This window comes from Callorhinus ursinus, unplaced genomic scaffold, assembly GCF_003265705.2.
Source record: "Callorhinus ursinus isolate GAN/ISIS: 27379988/994484 unplaced genomic scaffold, GSC_fseal_2.0 scaffold11, whole genome shotgun sequence".
Lineage (NCBI taxonomy): Eukaryota > Metazoa > Chordata > Mammalia > Carnivora > Otariidae > Callorhinus > Callorhinus ursinus.
Window position 1 is genome coordinate 14342948 of NW_027397073.1, and position 24727 is coordinate 14367674.

A 24727-nucleotide genomic window follows, 5' to 3' on the forward strand; every position below is an offset into this window, starting at 1 on the left:
ATCTAATGTCAGATGAACTTCTCTAAGATTGGAAACAAGCAAGGAACCAGGGCATAAGAATCTCTGAAAATTTTTTTCAAAGCAGAGAGCTATAGATCTGTAGGAGGTGGTAAATAATGTCTTTAATCTTCTTCTATTTTGTATTATTTCTCATTCATTTCAAAAACTTCACAATTTCCTGGCATTTTCTCATTATTTGTTTGCATTTTCCAAGTCAATGAAAAGGTATGCTTAGGCTTTATCTGGAAGGCACACACATTTAAGTATTAAAATTTTCCTCTGCAGGTGCATTTAGGAAGCAAAACAATAACAACAACAACAACAACAACAACAAAAAACCAGGCCATTGAAAAAGAAGGAGAGCTTTCAGAGTCTCAGTGTAGAACTTAGGGTACATAGGAAGGTAATGAAAGAGCATCTCATTGCCTTTGTGGGCAGTCACTCGAAACACAATGCTCAGCAGAAAAAGGAGTCTGGGGGAGAACCCTCCTCAATGGTCTGAGTCCCATCTCCCATGAAGCACCCTGGTTGCTGTTTAAAAGGGCCATACTGTACAAGTTCCTAAGCCGTGAGTGAGGTTAGAAATCCTTAGCTTGGAAATTTACAGTTGTACAGGACAGTAAAGTCATCCAGGTCAGCATTTCTCATTTCACTTGCAGAAGGCATAAAGCCTAAAGGACTGAAGGATCTGTAAAAAGTTGCAAACCAAATTAACAACTAGAAACTAGACCTCAGACTTCCCTAAAAATTATTTCTTCCTCCAGGTACTGAAGGAAATGATTTCCAGAATAAATCTCTTGATCTGTGTGTGTGTGTGTGTGTGTGTGTGTGTGTGTGTGTGTTTTGGAGGTTTTAGTACTACATTTGACATTTTCTGAACTGATAAAATGGATAAAACAAGAGATCCATACAAATCCGTTTTCACTGGTCATTTATTTCCCCATGAAGTACCTTTATTTTTTTTCTTTCTTTTTTTGTTTTAGTTATCTGTCTCATAAATTCTCATCATTCTAATTCTGTGTATAATCAAGGCATCAGTTTTAATTTGACTTCTGAGACTTCTGTATTGGAGCCTATACTCTAAGAAGATACTATCATTCCTGGACTTTGGGAGACACAGAAGGATTAGATGCTATCTACCCTATCCTCAAGAAGCTTATAATTAATTTTGGGAAATAAGAAATCTATGGGAAAACAAAATTAAGCAATAATCTAAGATGACATACCACACACTGTTAGATTTCTGGAAGCCTGGGAAGACTTCGTGGAGGAGATGATTCAGGTAGATTGTAGAGAAAATGCATGATCTGATTGATTGTGGTTATTTGTTACACAGCATCAGTTGTGACTGGATTGGTAGCTGCTCTTTTGGGTTATTTGCGCGTTGCGCTGGGCCCCATCACTATCAGTGTTCACAGATGGAGCATCAAGGGCCAACTCGGGTCTTTCCACCACTTTCCAAAGAACAGGAGGCTATATGAGAAGTTCCTATTCTGTGTGTTTTAGCTTTGTGTTTTCAGTGCTCCACTTCTAGTGACTTTGGCTGAAGTCTGGAACAGCATTGCATTTGGGGGAAGGGGAGCCTAGAGGAGCTTTGCTTTAGGATCTGAGCATAAAGGCGAGTTTCTTCTTGCCAACACTTAGCAGAAGAAAACATTTTGATCTCTTAATTATGACATTAGTAAGTTGTCTGTTTCTTAAGATGTTCTTCCTGTGACCCTAGCAGCTCTCACTCCTTAGGCATCTGTAAGACACTCCAAAATTCAAAGAACAAAGGAATGCATTTAGTGTAAATTTATAAATTTATAAAACTTATTTATAAATCAGTAACTGAGAACTTCAGCTTTCATAACAAACTGGTAAAAAGTTATCCTCTTTGGGAATTCTAATAAAATATTCATCTGGTTAGTGTCAAAAAATTTCTGGGGGAAAATGCAGGGAACTTGAATGCCGAATATGATCGCTTCCTGACTTTATACTGGCATTAGTTTGTTAGCAGAATGAAGCTTGCTAGCTAGTGCTTTTCACTAAGAAGGCTGAAATAGATTACAGGTTGTTTTTTCTATCCCTGAGTTTTGTTTTGTTTTTTTTTTCCCCCTTTTTTTTTTTTCAATTGCTCTCCTGAGAGAAAATTGACTGTATGACAGGGAAGACAAGCGTGAAACCTTTCATAATCCAGGCTTGTGTTCTCAAGAGATTATCTTTGATATATGAGGCTACTCGTTGAGTCTTTCCTGGAGTTTATTTATTTGACTACATTCCCCCAGCCTTAAATGCCTCCATTAATCAATACTGAGCTTTTCCACACTGAGTCTGCAGAGCTCATCAAGATGAGAAATTTTTAATTAAAAAATTTTTAAAAAAATTCCCAGGTATATACATAATCCTTGGGGAAATAGCAGATCTATTCCTGGCCGATAACATATCCACTGACAGTTGAGTTTTATTTTTGTCCCTGTCTTAGCATTATTGATGGGATTGAGGCGAGAAGGGAAGGGTTTACTCAGAAACATATTCATTTAAGGAAGCAAGGGTGCTTCAGGAGTTTAAGGCAAGGGCACATTCTTCGTTCATTGTCTCACTCATTCAATGAGCTGGCACGTTCCAGGAGCCTGGTTGACTCTTGCGCTATTAAGTGAACAAGATTGCCCCTGTTGACAAGGAGCTAACGGTAGAGGAGGCTGAGACACAGCAGTCAGTGGCCCATTCTGGTGGAGCTTGGTACAAGTGACAGTAAGGATAAGTTTAGGGACATCAAATTCCATGTGTAAGGAAAGACTTTGTGGTTATGGAAAGGAATGCAGACAGAGCCAAAGAAGTCTCCTAACTGATCCATCTGACTTTGAAACAGACAGTAGCCCATGCAGAGTACATGTCCTGGATCAGCTAGGCTGGGAGAAGTGCAGGTGGGCTTCAGGGAAGAAGCAGAAGGCAATGGAAGGCTGGAAGCACTCTTCTTGGTCATAAGAATGTCATTTTTTTATGCCACCCTTTCTCTATTTGTATAGTTTAATTTTTATCTTGTCTTCGAAGTAAAATGACTTTTAAATTAGTGGACACAGCATACACTTTGATGCTGCAGCACCTATAGAAGAAAATGTCATTCATTCATTTATTCAGTACTTATTGAGCACCTACCATGCATGCACGGTGGGGACTTAGAGTTAGGAAGAAGGCAGACACTGTTTGGGGGTAGGGAGATATTTTGATTCTTAAAACAATGCTAGCTGATAGTATATATGTGTATTCCTAAAGGTATGTGTCTGAGTGTGACTGTTTTTTGCTGTGTCAACTTACTTAGCTAGGCTAAACTCTGGGGGCAAAAGAGAGGGCAGCAGCCATTCGGGAGCATACACATACCCTCTTCCAGTTATTCGATGAAACACAGATCTAGGTGTTTCTGTGAAGACGTATTGCAAATGTCACGAAAGTTCCTGAAGAGTTGACGTGAAACTATGGAGATTATCCTTGGTAGGCTAGACCTAATCAGATAAGTCCTTAAAAGGGACTGGATTCTTCCTGGAAAAAGAGATTCCCAACAGCAACGGAGACTGCGGTTGCTCTCCCTTTGCTGGATCTGTCCCCCCTGCCTGCCTGTGACATCAGCTTTGGCCTGTGCCTCTGGGGTTCCGGCTTGCTCATACTCTTCTCTTCCGGCCTGCCTGCCTGCCCACACATCTCAGCAATACTTAGCCAGCCTCTACAATGGTAGAAGCCAATTCCTCATGATAAATCTCTCTCTCGCCCCCTCCTCCTCTCTCTCTCTGTACGTATACACATATGTACATCTATGTGTGTACGTGTGTACGTGTGTACGTGTGTGTGTGTGTGTGTGTGTGTGTGTCCATCCTACTGGTTCTGTTTATGTGCTTGACCTTTGACTGATACATTGAGATTTTAAAATAATACTATAACCTCATTTAACACGCATTTTAGGCTCAGAACAGTTATCATCACTTGTGAAATGAAGAAGATATTATAAATCTATGCAGAAATCACCCAAATATATTTCATGAGGTCTGGTTGGCCCCTCATTCATCATCTTTGCCTCGCATCTTAGGTTAAACTGTGAAAGGCATCTGGCCACAGAGTGAATTGCCTGTGTGATTACACCGCTCGTGCTTGCAGCTTTTTCTGGCTCTGTTCTGGAATGGTGGTCTTTCCAGCTGGCTGGATGGGAAAGCAGCACCATGCCAAGCTCTGCTGGAACATTTGAAAACAACATGGCATATAACGTAATTAAGTAGGGATGACTGAAGACTTAATGCTTTCACTAGCTAGAGTCAAGTCTAAGTTGAACCCAGAAACTTTATCTTTGTGTTTTTAAAGAGGAGAAAATAAAATTTTATGGAAAACTTTGGACTCTTTGTTGTAATTCTTTTAATTTCATCAGAATACAGAAAATTCTTCAAACTCACTTGAGTGGATTTTTATAACTTTGTTCATTATTTATTGTGAGAGAAGTATATATTTTTAAAAAAGATAAAATATAAGGAACTACCCATAGTAGTAGGAGGTACCTTATGACCATATTTTTGCATTTTTTTTTTCTGTGCATCTCTAAACCACCTTTACCCTGCTCTGCTGCGTGTCACAGGTGGCTGGACCCTGCAGACTCTTTCATTGGTTGCCTTGCCAAATGGCTTCTGCTAGTTTCAGCCAAAGGAAGGCCCTGGTGGGGAGGTGGGAGGAAGGAGAAACTTAGTCCATATCTTGCCATTCTTCTTTGTCAGAGGATCAGTGTCTCTGGTGGTGGTCCCAGAGAGCCCTGTCCTCTGTAGTGTTCTCACAGGGAAACCCCTGCTTTTATTCTAGCTCCTCTGGAATGACGCTGCTCCTGGAATCTGATAACAGCATCTTTTCTTTTTTTTTAAATTTATTTCTACCTTATGTGTGATAGTGACTTCCTGATATTTGATTATTTTTCTCCAGTTGTCCTTTCAGTTCTTCCAATACCTTAATTAATTAGTTCCCACAAATGAAATTCTTCTATTAAACAGCCTGACAAAGGTACCCATTTCTTGGCAGTCTTCTGATAGATCCACTTACTTTGTTAATATATTCTAAATGCTTTTCTATGGCCATATGGTCTAAGACCTGCATCATATTTTTTTATCATCTTTATTGAGGAACAATTTACATACAGTAACATTCACCAGTTTTAAGTGTACAACTTGATGAGTTTTGACAAACAGATACAGACGCATAACTACCACTACACTTACGAGATAAACATTTCCGTTACTCTCCAAATTCCCTTGTGCTTTTGTGCAGCCATATCTTTCTCCCTATTCCAGCCTCTTGCACCCACTGACCTGCTTTCCACCCATTTTGCTTTTTTAGAAAAGATTTCACATAAGTGGACTCCTACATGGTGTTGTCTTTTGTGTCTGACTTCTTTCATTTTGCCTACTGATTTTGAAATTAATCAATGGTGTTGTATGTATCAGTAGTATTCCTTTCAATTGTTGAGTGGTATTCCATTGTATGAATAGATTACAGTTTGCTTTTCATTCCCCAGTTGTAGGATATTTGGCTTATTCCCAGTTTTTTGCTCTATTATGAATAAAGCTTCTGTGAACATTAGAGTACAAGTCTTTTTGTAGACATGTGTTTCATTTGTTTGGGGTAAGAAGTTAGGAGTGGAATCTTTGGGTCTTATAGTAATTATATGTTTGACATTATAAGAAACTAACACTGTTTTCCCAAGTGTCCATACCATTTTGCGTTCCCACCAGTTTATGAGTACTCGTTGCTTCACTTCCTTACCATTACTTAGTATTGTCAGTCTTTGTAACTTGTTCCTTTTAGTAGATATGTAGTGGTGTATTGTTGAGGTTTCATTTGTATTTCCCTAGTAACTACTGATGTTGGGTATCTCTATGTGTGCTTATTTGTCATTTGTGTATCTCTTTGGTGAAGTAACTATTAAAATATTTGACTCCCTTTTAATAGAGCTGCTTATTTTCTGATTGAACTGACATAGTCACTGTTGTATTTCACATACAACTCTTTTATTATATATATGTTTTGCAATTATTTTCTCTCACCCTGTAGCTTGCGTTTGTATTTTCTTAACATTGTCTTTGAAGAGCAACATTTAAAAATTTTGACCTCAATCATATTTTAATGGCTCTATAGTATTCCATCTTAGGAATTTGCCATAATATGAATGAGTGAACATTCTGTTTCCACAGCTTTACTGCTATCACTACACTGTTTTGCTCCTTCTTGTCTTCATATCTTCTGTGAGTTAATTGTCATCTTATTTGGGAAAGTGCTATAATGATTCAGCATTGTTGTGTTTTTATCTGAGAAAGATTAAGTATTTTGAACTCTGTGGGCCTCTTTATATTTTAATTTTTCACTGGGGGCATAGAGAAGAAAAACAGTGCCTAAATCATATCAATTTTTTTCTATGGTAAAATGCATTCACTTTCTTTCTCCTTCCCTTTTAATGCTGAGATCTTGAGAATTTTGTTTAAAAATGTTAAATACTGTGATTGTCTTTAAAAATTTTTTTGAATATGTTAAAATCATATTAATGCTTCAGGATAAGTGTGTATGGTCAATTGATCATACACACTTATTTAATTAAATGATAGTAAAGGGATAGCAAGTTATGAGGGCAATAGGCCCAGTACAATGAGAGGGAAGATAACAGCAGACAAGCAATCTCAACAGTTGTTGATTTTTTGTAACATGGAAATCCCATGGAGAAGTGATAGCTGATTAGCAGAGAGGAGGAAGCAACCCTATGGATTTTACAGGGAGATATTAATGAGAAGCTAGCTGATTTCCTTTGCAGAAATTTGGAACCTAAGAATTAGCAAATGGTAGTGGTTTTGGTATGCTTGCTTGGAGGTTCTTATAGCTAGACATATATCCTTAGCAGGGAGAAAAATGGAGATTTTATCCTTAGAGACCTGACAGATCCCTGAAAATAGATCCCAGATACTGTACGTTGGATGTCCTTTTAGTAGGAAAAAACAGCTTTTCCATCCCTGCAGCAGAGACCTTCCTCTCATTCCTTCAGTGTCTACTTAACTTGTTCGTGCTCCAGGTTAAAAGTTAGTGAATGACCAATAATCACAAGACTTTTGAGGAAAACTTTCTACCTAAAAAAGAAAAAAAAAAAAAAACCAAAACCACATGAATCTGTAAGAAGCAGAGAATGAGGGAATAAGAAAAATGTCTAAAAACTTCTTTAAGGAATATTCTAAGTTGGATAAATGGTACATACTAATTTAGCCAACAAAATGAAGATGGTTTGAAATAGATACATTTAGACGACCAAAAAAAACAAAAACAGAACCCAAAACAAAACCCTCCTGGAAATAAAAAAAAAGAGAGAATAGCCAAAATTTAAAAAAATTAATTGAAGAGTTGGATGATAAGGTCAAAGAAATATTTCCAAGAATAATCCAAAAGGACCAGAGGGAAACTAAAACCAGAATAGAGGTTTCGGATGTTCAAAGTCTTGCTAAATGGATTATAGAAACAAAGAACAGTGAAAGAAACGTGAAGGAAGTTATGATAGAAATAACACAAGAAAAATTTTCCAAACTGAGGGATGTAAGTGTCCAAATGACAAGTCCGGCATAGTGAAAGAAAAAAAAAAGCCCACATTAAACCACATTATCATGAAATTTTAGTAACTTAGAAATAAAGAAAAGATTTTTAAGCTTCCAGAAGGGAGAAAGATAGTCCACATACAAATGATCTGAATGGAATATTGAAATTGGAAGCAGGAAACAATAAAACAATTGGTATGGTATTGATAGTGAAGATGATTTTCGATTATCCTTTAAGGATAATTGAAAGATGTTTTCAAACATGCAAAAAGTTCAGAACCCATAACTTTAACACTTACTTTCTTAAAAAATTACTGGAGGCTATACTTAAGCAGAATAAGGAGTAAACTAAAAAAGTGTAAGACACAGGGTGAACCCTATTAAGAGGAGACCCAACACAGGGACATCCACGGATGTCAGTAAAGGGAAATCCTAGGACTTCTACAGTGCAGCAGAGCCAAAGAGCAAGCAGTCTAGATTGAAATAAACTTTTGAGAGGCTTTGGAAGGAAAACTACAGTAGAAAAAAAGCAAAATGATGCATAAGATTTTATATATATGTATATATTTATATAGATATCACTCAAGGCTATGTATAGTACTTTTCCAGACATGATAATGTAAACACTAGCTTTTATTTAATATATATTAACATTTATATGCCAGTATATTGAATTACATATTAAATAATAATACATGACTTTAATATATTAGCATACACATACATATTAGTTGAGAGTGTACATGTTAGATGTGGAAGTGGGATGATGGTGGTGTGGGAGAGATAAAAGGGGGTTGGAGGGAAAATATGGAAGTAAATAATGGAAGACACACTCTAAGAGTTAAAAGTCATGAGCCCAAAGGAGTGGATATCGGGAGTGGGGAGGGGATAGGACAGTGTTTGCCATTTTCCATTGTAAACCTTTTAATACAACATAAATTTAGTACATGAATTGCTTTGAAAAATTTATTTTTGAAATTATCATATTGTACACTTTAAGTATATACCACTTTTATTCAAAAAAATTCAGGCCCAAGATATATATCTCCTCTTATCACCATTAATTTCTGTCTAACTTCTAGGGGGACTACATGAAATAAAGGGAAAATCTTTTCATGAATCTTAACTGTGTTTACTTAAATCAACACTGCTTATATTTCAACAGCAAAGTTGCTTTAATACATTCCTGATTCACAGTATCATTTTTATGATTTTCAGTAAGTCACTAATCCTAACACAAGATCAGTCATTCAAGTCATTTGGGTTAGTAGTTATTTTAGACTCAATTTCTGTAACATTTCTCATGGTATAGACTTTTAGATTTCTACTGTCCCTTGACTGTGATATACAGTAGCATTTAGATTCATGGAGTGTATGTGACTAAATCTTAGCAATCAGCCCAAATTATCCCTTGGCAGGAAGAAAGAGTAACCTACATATTTGTTTGAAGTTATTGAATTACAGAAGTAGTGTGATTCCTTTCTTGGTTATGGAGTGAAACAGGTGCAAAAATCCCTGATGATGGAGCAGGTTATATTAACCTTTTCAACAAGACATTTGGGACAGGCAGTTAATCTATGAAGCCATCAACTGGAAAAAGACATCAAATCCTTACAGCTCTATTGAAGAACTGTCTGAAATGATATATATGTATATATATATTTGGGTGATAAGAAGGAGAAGTAAGACCCCTTTTGAAAATTAAAACAGTAGTTCTTAACCTTGTTTGTGAAAAGTGGCCCTAAAAGATTTTTCCTAGTTGATGGGAGTGTTTGCTTTACTGCATCTGATGTAGTTGGGTTAAAATTCCCAAGTTAGGTATTTAGCTACAGGAGAGTATACCAACTCTGGGAATCTGCAGACCTGGCTGCCTTATAATATTATTTATAAGAGTTGGCGTTTGAGACCAATAATGGGAAGACTTAAGTGGGAGGGAGCTTTGCACAAATGGAAGTCCTCATTTTCTTGCTGCTTATTCATTATTTCAAGGCCTTTAGATCATATTGACCTGAAAGTTCCATATCAAAAGAGATGGGCCTGTTCTGAACTGTTTTTATTCTAAAGGTTAGTGCAGCTATTGTATCATGATGGAAATTAAAGTAAGCACTGGAGGAAGTGTTTTCGTTGTGATTACAGAGACTGAGGAAAAGGTTTTTAATGGAGATGGAAGAATGACTTTATTTCTTTAGAGGGAAAGAAACTACTTTTTTAGAGTAAAAAGGAAAAGAATCAATCAGGAAAGTTCTAGTGTTACTCTGAAAGAAGGTCGGAGGGCAATGTTGAAAAATCCCCAAATGACGAAAAGTGCTGCACAGTTCAGATTAAAATGAGTTTAGTCATTAATTTAGCCAAATTAGAAGTTGACTAAAACGTTTGATGGGACTGTGGATTCTGGTCTGCATTTTTCCATGTCCTCGATACGTACACACAGTATTGCGTACTCCTCTAATTTGATGGGTGGCAGTACAAATCAGAAGTGGGGGGCAAATAGTTGATCCAGATTGTTTTAAGTTAGAGATGTTCAGGATGAGCCATAGAATATTCCCCATGGGTCCATTCATCTTCATGCATATTTTTTTTCCCGGGTGAAAGGAAGATTCAGGACTATTTTCTTGTATCTGAAACCTGACTGTTGTTTCTGTCAATGAAATGTTACCACCGTCTGCTCATTTACTGAGCTTAGGAGTTGGCTTGCTTAAGCTTCAGGGCATATGGAGTCAGTGGGATTCCCAGAAGAACCCTTACAGGTTTGTACTGGCAAACCTCAAAGTAAAAGCCGAATATGGGATTACTGTGAATTGAGAAGTGTAACATCTGGGGACATAAATGGACAGTTTTTAATTGGCAAGCTCAACATTCAAATGAAATTGTAATAGTGTTCACCAAATTTGGTTCACAAATGTCGATACTTAAATATTCAAATATTAGGACCTACGTGATTTTGTACAGTAACTGTTTCCCACATTATTTTAAGTTATAATAATGTAGCTACTTTTCGAAGATGGTGATTTCTGTGTTCTAAAACATTTGGATGATCTCTAGGACAGAGTTGCATGACTCTACATCTGTGTCTTTTCTATGCTAGGAAATGATTAAGTAAGAAAATCATGATTGAAATGCACTAAGATCCATGCTAGGTTCTCTCTCTTTCTCTCTCAACCATTTCTTTAGAACCTATAGCTAGCTTTGGGGTCTCGGTAGAATATCTGGATAGACTGATTGTCTCTTATAATTTCCATTGTTTGGTCTAAAGCCCCCCGACGTAATTGATAGCTGTTAGCACTGTTGGAGTTATGCCACTGATGCAAACTTGTCTTTCTTTTCTCTCTTTCTTTCCTCCTTTCCCTTCCTTGATTGGCCTAGATTCACACCAAATGTGAAGAAATATTAATAAAATGGTATAGGTATTATTAATACGGAGGTCAAAAGGAGATTTAATATTTAAAGTGAATTGGTATGAACACAGAAAGGCAAATACATATGAAACCCTAGCATCTGTACCTACTTTGCTAAAGTTTTGATATTTTCCACTTAAGGTAAAATTGCCTAGAGTGTCCATACTATTGGAGAATATTCTTCTAGTTGGGTCTTTCGTTTATTGCCTCAACAATTTACTTTTAAAAAAATAACTTCTATCTTCTCTACATTTTTTCCGTGTTAATCTACCATCACTAATATGCGAGTTTAGAAAACATGGACCCTTTAAGCATAATATTAATATTTTGGCAATACTGAAAGTCATGGGATATCAAAAGATATGTGGACATGGAGACATGACAAACTTCATTCCATGACCCTTTTGAATTCTGAGAGCCTAGATCATAGAAGGAACTAATTGAAAGGAGAATAGAGAAGGCAGTGTAATAATATAAATCATGAATTTTTCACAGAGGTTAAATTTTCTTGCACCAGGTTGTACCCAGACGTTGCTTCAGTGGTGTAGTGGAGTTCAAGCAGACACATGGACTCTAAGCTTCTGGAAGGCAAATACTATTTGCATTAGTTTTATGTTGCCTGGTAGTGTAAGGGACCGAGGTTACTGAGGATGATTGGATCTTGGTACACTAGTACTTTCCACGTAGAGGTGTGTTTTTGAACAGCATATGGGTTTCTATTGCTTTAAACTATTCTTTTACCCAGAATTAACCTTGACATGGAGCAGCCCTTCAGAGGGAGTGAATTCTCAGTACTGATTCTACCAGAGATTATGGTTTATTGATATTCATTCCTGTTTTCAGTAGAATAAGAATCAAAGTTATGTTCTTGTCCATTTTCAGAGTCCCCATTGAAATCAACAAGAACAGTTATTGGTGTATACAGAACGTTCCACAATATAACCCAAATACAAAAACATGTTTTGTTATTTGGCTCAGTAAAATGTATTTCTTCCTATTTTTTTCTTTTACCTAACTTGCCCCTCCCCTGAAATTTTACTCTAGTTATTATTTTTTTAAAGAAAAATCTGTCTGTGTATTTGAGCAGGGGACTATCTGCTAAAAAAATGGCTTTAAGTTTTTAAAACATTTTATTTATTTATTTGAGAGAGAGAGCACAAGCTGGGGGCGGGCACGGGCAGAGGGAGAGGGAGAAGCAGGCTCCCCGCTGAGCAAGGAGCCCCATGCGGGACTAGATTCCAGGACCCTGGGATCATGACCTGAGCTGAAGGCAGATGCTTAACCGACTGAGCCACCCAGGTGCTCTGGCTTTAAGTTTTTTGACAGGACAAGTTTTTGAAGCAAAATGAGTGTGCTAGAGCTTCATGTCAAAACAGTAAATGAACCTTTTAACATTGCTAATAACTGTCATTATGAGAAAAACATATGACATTGCAGGTTGGAGTGTCTCAGAATTACACAAGAGCCTATTCCAGTTCCAAGACAAAGAAATGCCACAGTTATAACAATACGAATACGGTCAAAATGCAGTGTATCACATCTGCGTTTTAATTTATTATGAGACCTCTTCTGTCACAGGCTTCAACAGGCTGCACCTTTTTCATGTCTGCATCGTGTAAGAATGGTGCCATTTTTTCTTTAACAGACAGTAAAATGTCACTGGTAAATCATTACCTTCATCACCTCAAATAACTCAAAGCTTGCCTGTCAAAATGCAGGAAGGAATTCACATGATTACAAATAAGCTTATCATCACCAATCTCAAGAAATAGTGGATACTGCCAAACTGACAAGGATACCAAACTCATTTCAAACTAGGAGAGGAATTGGCTTTCACCAGGTTGAACATATTCTTTGGACACAACAGTAACCCTCCACATTCCATGTTGTACTCATGGTGCCTTTTATTTTTCTCATAGTGATCACAGAGATAAACTGAGACATCTACAGTTTCCAAACAAGCCTTCTTTATGACTAAATATGCATCTTTCTTAAAAATCTTGGTACTCCTGCTGCATCCAGAAATGAGCAGAGTTATTTGGACCTCCCGGGTTGTTTTCTAGCCAACCAGTGTCCTAGCCATAGTCATTCATTGTCTTCAATTCCTAAGCCATATAACAAAAGCAGGCATGAACAGTGCTGTATCTAGTTCCTGGTACTATGTGCTAATTCTCTTCAAGCCAGAACGGTACTAACTGTGCCAAGCACATATCTCTTGTTTGGTTTTCCTTTGCATAATTTCTTCAGTTAAAGATTCACGTGACTCTTGGAGTGGATTTATATACCTGTTTGGAATAGTCACAGACTTTTCCATTGGTGAATGTGCCCTTACATCTGTATGGGAAGCCAAAAGCAATTAGTATTCCAGTTGAGATGAGATTATAGCAAATGATATAAGCATATGGCCAAATATTCCTTTTATGCCAGAGTCTACTTACTAGTTTTCACTTCTGGAGTCAATAAAGAAATCAATTCTGTCAAAAAAGAAAATTCAATAAGAAAATCCTTTACTATAAAACTGTAATTATAGATGAGAAATTTCTTTTGCAAGAGAAAAAAAAGAGCATAAATATAGTAACTCCCTTATAGATCATTCAACGGAACATGAAATAGCTATGCAAACAAAAATGACTGTATTTTCATTATTCCTTACATAGAAATTCACAAGGGAGGAATTTGAATGTTTTTTTCTTCCTGACTAAATCATTGTGATATGCCATCATGGTAGTTTATATACAGAAAAGGAAAAGCATTATAAATATGTTGGGTTAAGCAATAATTTAAAAACTGAATGCTCTTCTTTCAACACATTGATTCAATCATTAAAGCTCCCATCTGTGAGCTGGTTTAGAAAATATTGAACTGAGCAGCATCCCCAATGTCTTTGGCACTATAGAAGCCATGTTCTCACTGTCCCGATGACCTATTTAATGACCTGAGTATCAATATCCACTTCATGTGAATTCTGCTTGAACATACCCAGGTATTGTTGACTTTGTATGAAAAACAGAGAATTGTTTGCTAGAGAGTGGGTTTACATTTGATTAATTTTATCATTCTTCCAAGGCTGTTTTGCTCTTGATGCATAACTTAAAATTGTAATACTGTACTCTCATTTCCAGGTCATGAATGTGAAAAGTAATTATTTTATTTATACAATAATTAATTGATAGGATTTAGTATGTTCAGTAGAGTGTTGCATTTTTATAGCATTAAAGCCTTAGTGTCTTTAACCTTAGAATTCTTGTTCAAGTAGAATAATGAATTAGCCTGTTTGCTAGCACCTTCTTCACCCCTGTGTAACCTTTCAACGCATGGACATTCCACAGACTTCCAAAAATGCTTTCTTCAGGGAGGAGGGAAGCCTGGTGGTGATAAAGCATGAAAACAGAGTCAGATGCTCACTCTTACAGATGCATTTGGGCAAGTCTTTTTTAAGATTTTTGACTTTTTTAAGTCAAAATCTCATTATAAATAAGGTGTTAACAAAAGTGAAGTAAATGAAAAAATTAAGCACAGGATCAGATATTTTTAGTGTCTTAAAAATCATATTATTGTATGATAAAACTACTAGGCCAACTGGGTTAATTCACTCATGCTTCACGCACACGTGTCCTCTTCTTGGGAGGGGATCCAGCTGAGATTATTGTTAGTACATCTAATTTCCCAAACAGGGGCGCCTGGGTGGCTCAGTTGGTTAAGCGACTGCCTTCAGCTCAGGTCATGATCCTGGAGTCCCGGGATCGAGTCCCACATCGGGCTCCCTGCTCAGCAGGGGGGTCTGCTTCTCCCTCTGACCCTCTCCCCTCTCATTCTCTTTCTCTCTCTGTCATTCTCTTTCTCTCAAAAATAAATAAAATTTTTTAAAAAATTAAATAAATAAATAAATAATTTCCCGAACAGGGAATTTTGACATTAGGATTCATTGTGGGGGGAGGGGCCCGCTGGTGAACTTATTAAGTTGTGTGGTTCATGATATTTTTTTCTGGTGACAAAGTCCTTAGTTTGCATCAAGTTCTCTGAAGAGCTCATACCCCATAGGTTTAAGATCTCTGCTCATCACCAATAAAGGATCATGGTGATGACAGTGATAAGTCACATTTTGTTCATAAATTCACTAACCCATATCTAGTGCCCAAATCTGGAAGTTAACCCTCTCTGAAAGATTTCATTGTATTCTCTCAAGTTACACATATTTTTAAATTCCCATTCATGCAGTGGCTTCTCTGGTCTCAGTGTCCTGAGCTAGAAACCAGGAAGTCATTATGCTGGATTTTGCTTTGTCGCTTTCAACCACCAATCAGCCAGTCATGTTGTGTGGATTCAGCATCATACATAGCTCTCAAAATTTGCAGTTTATGTCTTCAGACATCCCCATAATTTCTCACTGAGATGACAGTATTTGCTTCTAAATGGATTGCTGCATACAACCCAAGACGAGTGATTTTTCTAATGTACAAATCGGATTAAATAACACCCCTTGCTGTTTAAAACCTCTGTGCCTTCCATCTGTTCTCTAGTGGAGATAGTGTTACCACGGCACAAATACAAAACTCTTGTGATGTAATATATGACAACGAATGAAGAACATTTTGATCTCATTTTCTTTCTGTTACGACTTTCTAAAATGAATTTCTGGCAATAGAATGGCTTATCTTTCACTGTACCATACCTTCTAAGTGACAATTCAGTATGGATACAGATGAAAGAATTTGTCACATGGGAAATAGCCAAATAGGCAATTTGGACTGGTAGGACCAGATTGTTTTCTGTCATGGCTTTCCAGAAGAAGTCATGTTTATTTGAGATCTTAAGGGGATAGTATGAGAATAGAAAGAGTTCTAAGCAGAGGAAACAGCATATACTATCACCTTTCACACTGTTACCTGGCAAATGTCTATCTTCCACACTAAGCTATAATTTCTTGAAGTCAAGGACAATCTCATATTAAATGTTCAATATATATTTGTGGAGTTTTGACTATTTGTGGTAGTTATGCCTTTACTCCTCCTTATAGTCATACCTTTGCACTGTGACTTTGCAGGGCTTCCTATTAGAGGTAGCCTGTTCCCTCTCTCCTTGACGTTGGACTGTTTTGTGACCTCCTTTGACCAACAGAATGTATCAGAAGTGATGTGTCAGCTCGGCACCTAGGCCTCAGGAGACTTGGCAAGCTCCAGTTTCTCTGCAGTTCTTAGCTGGCTTCCCAGGGAATTGCTGGAGGTGAGAGATGACACAGGATCAGAAATGAACCTTCCCACTTGAGGCCATCCTAAACCAGTCAGCCTTCTTTGGACCTGGTTGCTGATTGTAGGCACATGAACAAGCCCAGCCTAAGTTAGAAGAACCAGCCCAGCTCAAGTTGCCAACCCACAGAATCATTAACTAAATAAATTACTGACTTTTTAAAGCCATCTGGATTTGGGGTAGTTTGTTAGGCATTCAAAGCCAGCTTGTGCATCATTTAAACTTATAAAGCAAAATCAATCTTGAGAAATAAATATTATGCTTAAATGTACCAGATATAACTGAATTGACTGAATTAATTATTACCTTAGTACCATCCTAGATTTAAAACTACAGACTTACAACTTGAAGATGAGACATTAGTTGGTTATTTGGAAGTCAGCCTGTCTGTCTGTCTCTCTTTTTCCCTTTGGAAGAACATTTCATACTCCCCCTTTCTTTTCATGCTCAGTATTAACCAATAGTAACTGAGTAATAAATAAGGACTTGATAAATTTTGGTCAGGTATTTTGACAGTATTAAAAATCTAGAACCATTTTGAAGAAAACAATTTCAGTATAGAAAATCTAATGTCATTAAATCCAAAAGTCTGAGCAAAAACCATTTTACTATGTATCTTCATCTTTCTCTTGATTCACTCTTAATTAACAACCATATAAGTAAACAAGCATCTGTTACAAGCTGGCATAGTCCTAGATTCTACTATGGGGGAAATGGAGATAAGTGTCCTCCTTTTATAAGCTTATAATTTTTGGGGGGGTGTCAGACCTGTGACCTTGAATTATAAATTTTGAAATATGACCTTGAGCCTTGAATTATAAACTGTAATTCCAGGCAGAATAGATAGGGGCATAATAACAGAAGTAAAAGCAGCAAGTGAAGAGGATAATTATTAATCTGACTGAAGAAACTGAGAAAGACTTTATGGAATAGTCGGTTTCTAAACTACACTTTGAATGATTGATGACATTTTCATCGGAAGAGAAGGTTGAAAAAGACATTCTGTGCTGGCATAACAAAACAAATGAAAACATGGAGGCTTTTGAGTATGTGATGAACGTAAGCAATTGGGATGGCGAGACCCAAGGGTTGAGGGGCTGAGGGGTGATGGTGGAAGATCATTTGTTATATGGTGACCTACTTCATAATTTTAAGAACTAAATGTAAGATAAATTAGAGATAACAATACAACTACCTTTTGAAAAGAATACTTTGAGGGGAAAAAAGTAGAGCATTGACACACCTAGAGGGGAATTCAGGGGAAAAAATGTAAAGAAAATATTTTTTTTACAGCATGTTTGTAGACTGAAAACAATGATCCAGTAGATGGGGAAAGACTTAGGCTTGTGGAAGAGAAACATATACAAGAGAAGTTCATGGATGGGTGACAGAGGGTGGGATTTGAAGTACAAGTTGAGGGATTTTCTCTTCCGAGCAGTTAAGGGCAGTTCTTCCATCAATATGGGAGGGAAATCAGAGTTGAAGTCTACAGAATAAGGAAGGTTAGTAGATTTGTGGTGGGAAGAAGTTATATGGTGGAATTTTAGAGAAATGTGGGTCATCAGGTCAATTGATACTCTGGAGTCTGCTCATTTGTAGGGTGACTGTTCTTTCCTGCAGTACTCAGTGGTGAAGTATTCTAGAGGGAGAATTAGTTCCTCCAGTTGCCTATGGACTATGATAAGCCTTTTAATAATACCCCTCCTGCAGTTCACAGTGGCTTCCCATTCACACTGCCTTAATTCAGGCCCTGTCTCTAGTCTCCACCAACCTACTTCTACCTTCCATATTGAGACCAGAGTGATTTTTGTAAAGCATCTCTTTTCAATCACTTTAGTGTTGAAAATTTCATCAGAAGTCTTCAGTCCCCATAAGATCAAATTCAGATCCCATAGCATGATGCCTACGGCCATTCATTCTCTGCCATTTGCCCTTTCTAACTCATCTACTACTTTTTCACCACTGTGACTTGTGCAAAAATCAGACTGATGTACTTAAGTTCCCCCAATATCTTGTGCTATCTTATGCTTCTGTGCCCATGCCTTATGCTTGCCTCTGTCCATAATGGCAGGTATCTTTTTGTCTGTAGGTTGAACTCCTCATTCTGGAATCACCTCAAATGTTGTCTCTTCTGAGAAGTCTTTTTTGTCCTGTTTAGTGGAGTTCAGCAAGTTCCCTCTGTGCTCCCATAGTGCCTTTCTTAGTTGTGTAACAATAATTGATTGTGTGGCTCTGGAAGGCAGAGATCTGGTTCTCTTCCATCTGGATATCTCCATATCTGACATAGTGCTCAGAAAATAACTGTTTGATCAATGCATAAACTGTTGAATGAGAGAAATTGAGGTTTTGATGTTCCTAGTGTGGGCAATGGAATATATACACAGAGATGCCATTAAACATGATAATGAATACGCATGAGATTCAGGTTTGGGGAATGGGAAGAGGAATGATGTAGCCAACACACATGAAAAGGATGGGAAGACATTCCGTGTTGGTAGCTGAAGGGCACACAAGCATGATGCTCGAGGAAGTCACGACAGTACTATGTCTTTGTCTCTTCTCATTAGTCTTAAGCTTGTAAATTTTCACTGTACACTGTGCAAACTGAATAGCCGGCTTAGTATTATTTTTGCACTATCTATTCAGAGATGGGTATGTGTTTCACCTCAGAAATCTATAATGCATGCATGTATAATTAACATGAGATCTGCTTGAGGAGTGCAGTAGACCCGTGTTCATGGGCAATCATTTGCATTCTTTTTTTTTTTTTTAAGATTTTATTTATTTATGTTAGAGATTGAGCGAGCATGATTGGGGGAGGAGCAGAGGTAGAAGGACAAGCAGACTCTGTGCTGAGTGTGGAGCCTGACGTGGGGCTTGATCCCATGACCCTGAGATCAGGACCTGAGCTGAAATTAAGAATCAGATGCCCAACTGACTGAGCCACCCAGGTGCCCCAATCATTTGCATTCTTGAGGATGTTTATGCTTATCTTATTCCACGTCTGAAATCTAGCCTTACCCTTACATAGGTGAGGCTCCAAGTAACTGCCTGATTTAATTAATTTATGATAAAGTTGACTCTGTTTTTACCAGTGTATCCATTGTCTCTCTCTCATTATCAGAATAATGGGACTCAGAAGGCTAGGAACACCAGTGAACCTAAGGGGAAGGGATCGAAGTGACTACCTGGCTTATTTCTTATCTAGGCTTTAACTTGATGGGTCAAGAAGTTCCTGTGGTTCACTTCCAGTCTAATTCAGCCTGCTAAACACATTGGTGCTAGGGATCAAAGACCTGAATGGTAATGAACAGGGTCAGTATGCTTGTGTGCCCTCTGCACAACCCCCATGAGCATTTGCAGCAGGGATAGTTGATAGGAGAGTTTGGGATTCTAACGACTGCTATAAATGGGCAGAGTAAGGCAGATACATGCACAAAGGACTGGAATTTGGGGAGCAGACTCTCCTGGGAACCTCCAACTATGGAAACAGCTGTAAATTTTATAGATAATGCTCCACATGGAGGAAACATGGTTCTCGTGCTGGAAAAAGGATAGGCGGAGACTCATGTTGGCAGGGATGGGAATTCATTTTCTGTGCCAGAACAGACTCTGTAAGAGCAGCTCCATGTCCGCTGGGTAACATCCTAGATGGAATAAGGAAGAATCTAGTCTTGCAAGGGAGGGAAATTTGTTTTCCAAAGAGGACTCGCACCAGAACAAGTAACCTTTCCTTGTGTGTGTATTTGGATTTGCTGACTGGGATGCCTTCACTGCCCTGTGTTATCTTTTTTGTTCTAAGTTTTGGCCAGGGATGGGAAGTGGACATGTTTTTCAGCTTTTATTACGAGAATCCAAATTTGGGTATCCAGAATGTCTACCACAGGGAGCTTTTGTTATTGGAATTTTCTTGACGTTTTATCACCAGTTTACTTATTACAATTCACAGTTCAAAGAGGACTTTAAGAGAACCCAAATTTGTGATTTCTTGATGCTGAGGAAGCCCGGTTCCTAGAGGTAGAGGGAACTATGAAAGCTTTCTTGGCCACCAAATATGATTATTGGCATGTGCACAGAAAATTGTTGCTTTGATTTTGAAAGGGGGTTTCTGGGAATTCAAGAAGAAAATGGGAAAAAATGATTATTGAAGTCAATACAGAAACTGTGGGAAAGCAAACAGGTCAGGAGACATTCAGATTCAGAAGATGGGTCTCTTCTTACTGTAATAGTTTAAGGTTTATAAGGCCGAGCTGAAGGGGTGAGGTAACTTCTGAGTGACTGAGGACCTCGGGGGAAGCAGGGTCAGATCCGATGTAGCAGCTGGACAAGGGGATAACCTAGCAGTGTGTGTGTGTTACCATTAACATGGGAAACATCGTTCATGTTCTAGTGAATTTTGAAGCTGAGGAAAGCAGTTTGGGAGAGCAGCTGGAGGGGAGTATCATGCATTTTTCTCGTGGCTCCTTAGGGGCAGACTTAGGAAGAAATGAGTGGAATGCCAAATTCTGAAGCCTGCAGAGAGGGATTTGACCCAAATGTGGACATAACGTGGAGACTTGACTTTGGTAATTGGAAATCACAAGCTGAAAACACTTCTGAATAAGAGTTATGGTTATGGGAATGGCAGAATTGGTCTGACTTTGTACTCTGGTAGAGAAATTCTGAAAGAAGAACCAAAGATTGGAATCGCAGAGAATATCAGGACCTGGAATTTAGAGGCTCGAATGCTATCATGTGGCTTGCCTTGTTCATAGGAAAGAGGAGAGTTCAGAATAGAGACTTCTCAGTTCTACGCTGGGTTCCAGGACCGAGGGAGAAGCCTTACGGGCAGAGTGTCATCAGGCAAGGAATTCTGCATGACCTCATGCCCACAAATGGAAGTGCTCTCCATATGTGACAGTAATCTCTCACCAGCATTGTCACCAGACATAAATGTGAGATTTCTTGGTCTAGACTTTAAAATAATAGAACTCTTCTCAAATTGCAGGCTGCTATACTGATCATGTTTAGTTCTGAGATTCCATGTGTTTCCAAATCTTATGGGTGTTATTTATATGTATTTTGACAGCTCCTGGGAACTCTGAACAGATTGTGCTCAATTTGGAGGAGTCCATCGTAACTTTCAATGGAAGTGTTCAAGGCTGCAGTTGTTCCTGGTTGCTCTTGCTCGAGAATAGACCCAGACCCCACCCAGGAACTGGGGTAAGACCCCTCCAGCTGAGATGGAGCCACATAGGAGAAAATTCAATCAACAGTTATTGGGGAGACACCTGCTTTGTGTCAGGCACTCTTCTATGCCCTCATAGTCAAGAACTTCGTCTCCTAGAACTTATGTTTTAGTGGAATGTGACAAACAATAAATATGGTGAAAAGAAATGTGTTGGAGGAAAAAAAAAAGGAGTAGGGTAGGGGGGTTAAGATGCTAAGGTGCTAAGCCTGGGTGCCATTTCCAGGGTTGGACTGGGCAGCTTGAATAGGTTTCATTTAGAAAATGACATTTAAGCAATGACTTGAATGAGTGAGGGGTTAGCCTTCTGGGGGAGGTGTGACGGAGAAAGTGAGCCTTTCAGACAGAGGTGCATAGTGCATCAGAGGAATAGGAGAGGGCACCACGGCAGGGAGGGAGGAGGTGCAGGAGGGAGGGAGGAGATCTTCGACATATTGAGGAAGACTGTCAGCAGCTGTAAGGATTTGGGATTTTATTGAGTGAAATGGGGAGACACATGGGGGATCCAAGTGAGGGGGTGACATGATTTGACATATTTTATAAGGACTATTCTCGAGTTTATACAGTTTGTGTGTAAGGGAGCAAGGGTAGAAAGATGGAAGCTCTGTGTAGGGTGGTAGCAGTGGGGTTGGTGAGAGGTGGCTGGGTTTGGGTATATACCAAAGGCAGATTTTGGGTGTTTCTCCAAGGCAGAGTAAAAGGATTTGCTGATGGATTGACATGCAAAGCGAGAGAGAGACGTGAATAAAGTTTTTTGGTGTGAGCCACTGTACGGAAGGAAGACCGTCTTCCTGAGGTGGGAAAGGATGTGGGTGCAGGAGGTTTGGAGTAGGGGGAACATTAGAAATCCAGTAATGAAAATGCTAATGCTAGATGCTTTTGCCCAATTCTGACACTTGTATCAGTGTGAACCAATCGAAGATTTATTTTGTTGAACATTAGTGTCTTTGTGGAACAAAGGAGTGACCAGACAAGGAGAGAATTTGTGGTATTCTGGGATGGGGAATATTGGCATATTGTGTAGAGATGACCTTGTAGCTCTTGGACTGAGGTGTTGCCTGTCAGCCACACTGTAACTTTGCTTAATAAACTTGATTCAATTAAAAATGAGGTAGAAATAAATAGGAAATTTGGCGTGGTGGCCCTGTAAGCCTGAGAAGCAGATTAAGCAAGTTATTTCAAGAGACATTTCTAAAAATCCATGGGACTGACCTGTCCATCTTGTTGGATCCTGGAACAGCAGGGGTATTATAGTAGCAAGCTTGCATGATGCTGAAAAGGCTTTTAGAATATGACACCCATCTCCTCCCTTTAGAACAGGAAGCCCTCTGCCTTATATTTTAAGGCCATCCAGCTGAATAAAACATGGCCAATATGAAGGAGTGTCCTTAGGAGAAGGAGAGCCCAGGACTCCTTTTCCTTCATCACACTGCCCTAATAACGCCGAAGAATCAAATCTGGGCTATAACGCAAATGAGTGGAGCTTTCTATGGGACGAGCGAAGATGGTACAAGCCCTGGGATCACTATGAAATGCGGTTTTGGCAGTTGAAATATTGTCTCTTAAAGTCCCACGCAGTTGGTGTGGCAAAATGTCTTGGGCCACTTCCTGCTGGGTGTGGTTGCTCTCGCCTTTGGAAGTCTCAGCAGGCCGCTGAAGTAAGACACCAGGACAGGGAGGCTCCTTCCGATGGGGACTTGTCTCTATGCTTTCTCTTACCAGGGGTAACCAGGGGTTACCAGGGGAGGTGACCAGACTCCAGTACAGTCCTGCTTTCATCTCCAGATCCCAGACCTCACTCCACCTCCAAGGACACTCTACTAAACTACTGCTGTACTTTTAATATTGGTCTGAAGTTTTAGTACTGTGATAGAATAAAGGGTTAGAAATCTAATGCATTAAAATATTCTGTATAAGAAAATTTAATTTTATATAATTGCAGAGTGTATAAATACGTTTATCTCATTTTTAAGATAATGAATGCACACTTGGACTAGAAGCACACAAGGTCTCAAATGAACTGTATTAGAACAAAAGTATCTTCAGTGTTAAAACAGATATAATCTCTCATTAAGCTCATAGTGGCCAAATAGGTTTATTCTTAAGCCTTCTTATCTGATTTTTTTCTCTTATCAGCATTTTGGAGGCAATAGTACACATAACTGTAGCCACAGGACTCATGCTATCAAGATTTAAAGGAGTGCAGTTAAAAGACCTCCCACGTGGCTTTGAAATGGTAATATTAAATACATTTGAGTGCTATACAAGTAAAATTAGCCATAGGTAATTAAATATGGTTCACTTGATGATTATAGCCATATTCCAGACTATGTGGAAGACTCGAACTCTCTGTAAACAAAAGTATGATTATTTTCATTTCAAAGACCAAAGCTGAAAGTAGGACCCCACAGGAGGTCTGTCACCCACTAGCTTGCACATGTGACTGTGTAAAAATAACTTTCTGAGGGCAAAGATCGATGGCGTTCTTTAAAGAAGAACATAGGGACTCAATAACTAATTAGCTTATGTCTCCCTGTTCCTGTAATTGCAAGCCATGCTGGAATCAACTTCCTGAAAGTGTGAAATAGCTATTACTGTACGGCTTGCTTCTACCACCAAACTCTATTTTTACACTTGGGATATTTCTTTTCTATGGACTTAGTTCAGCCAAAAATTTATATAAGAATTCTCTCTTATGTCCAAAATATAAATATAACATCCTTCTCTAGGGTGAAACTAACAATTTTAAGACGAATATGAGGAAAAGGTTCAGGTTGATGAGCTGAATGTTAGAAGTCAAGAGCTCTCGACTCTCTTTTTTATCTTCAAAACAGACCTGTGCCAATTCTCATTCTGGAATAGGCATCTCATAATTTACTTCACTTTTTTAACCTGCAAAATGGCACAGTAGACATCTATATATACAGTATCATCAACTCAAACTCATTGGAAAGATTCATGCAAGTGAATTGATTTGGAGAGAGAGTCTGGCTTTATCGTAAGTGACATTTTTAAATAGACAGCTGGGTAGAAGTAACATAGCAACATAAAGATAGACTTGTATTTTCATAAAACTTCATCACAACTAGTTGAAAAATGGAAAAGAAAAAACCCACACAATCCAACCAGGTAATTTGATCTACTTAATATCAAATATTTTTTTAATAAATTGTCAGTTGCACTGATTATAGAAGTAGGGTCTTGTCTTTCTTTTTTTTTTTTTCAGATTTTATTTATTTATTTGTCAGAGAGAGAGAGAAAGAGCACAAGCAGGGGGAGCATCA

General features: G+C 38.3%; 1 long non-coding RNA gene across 1 annotated transcript in view; it reads left to right on the top strand.

Annotated features, from left to right (window-relative positions):
• The first annotated feature begins 21300 nt into the window (after positions 1-21300).
• Positions 21301-24727, top strand: part of LOC112835296 (uncharacterized) — a 50660-nt gene continuing 47233 nt past the window's right edge. The window contains exon 1 of the long non-coding RNA XR_003211169.2: positions 21301-21418. This is a non-coding gene — a long non-coding RNA (uncharacterized lncRNA). The remainder of the gene's footprint in view (positions 21419-24727) is intronic.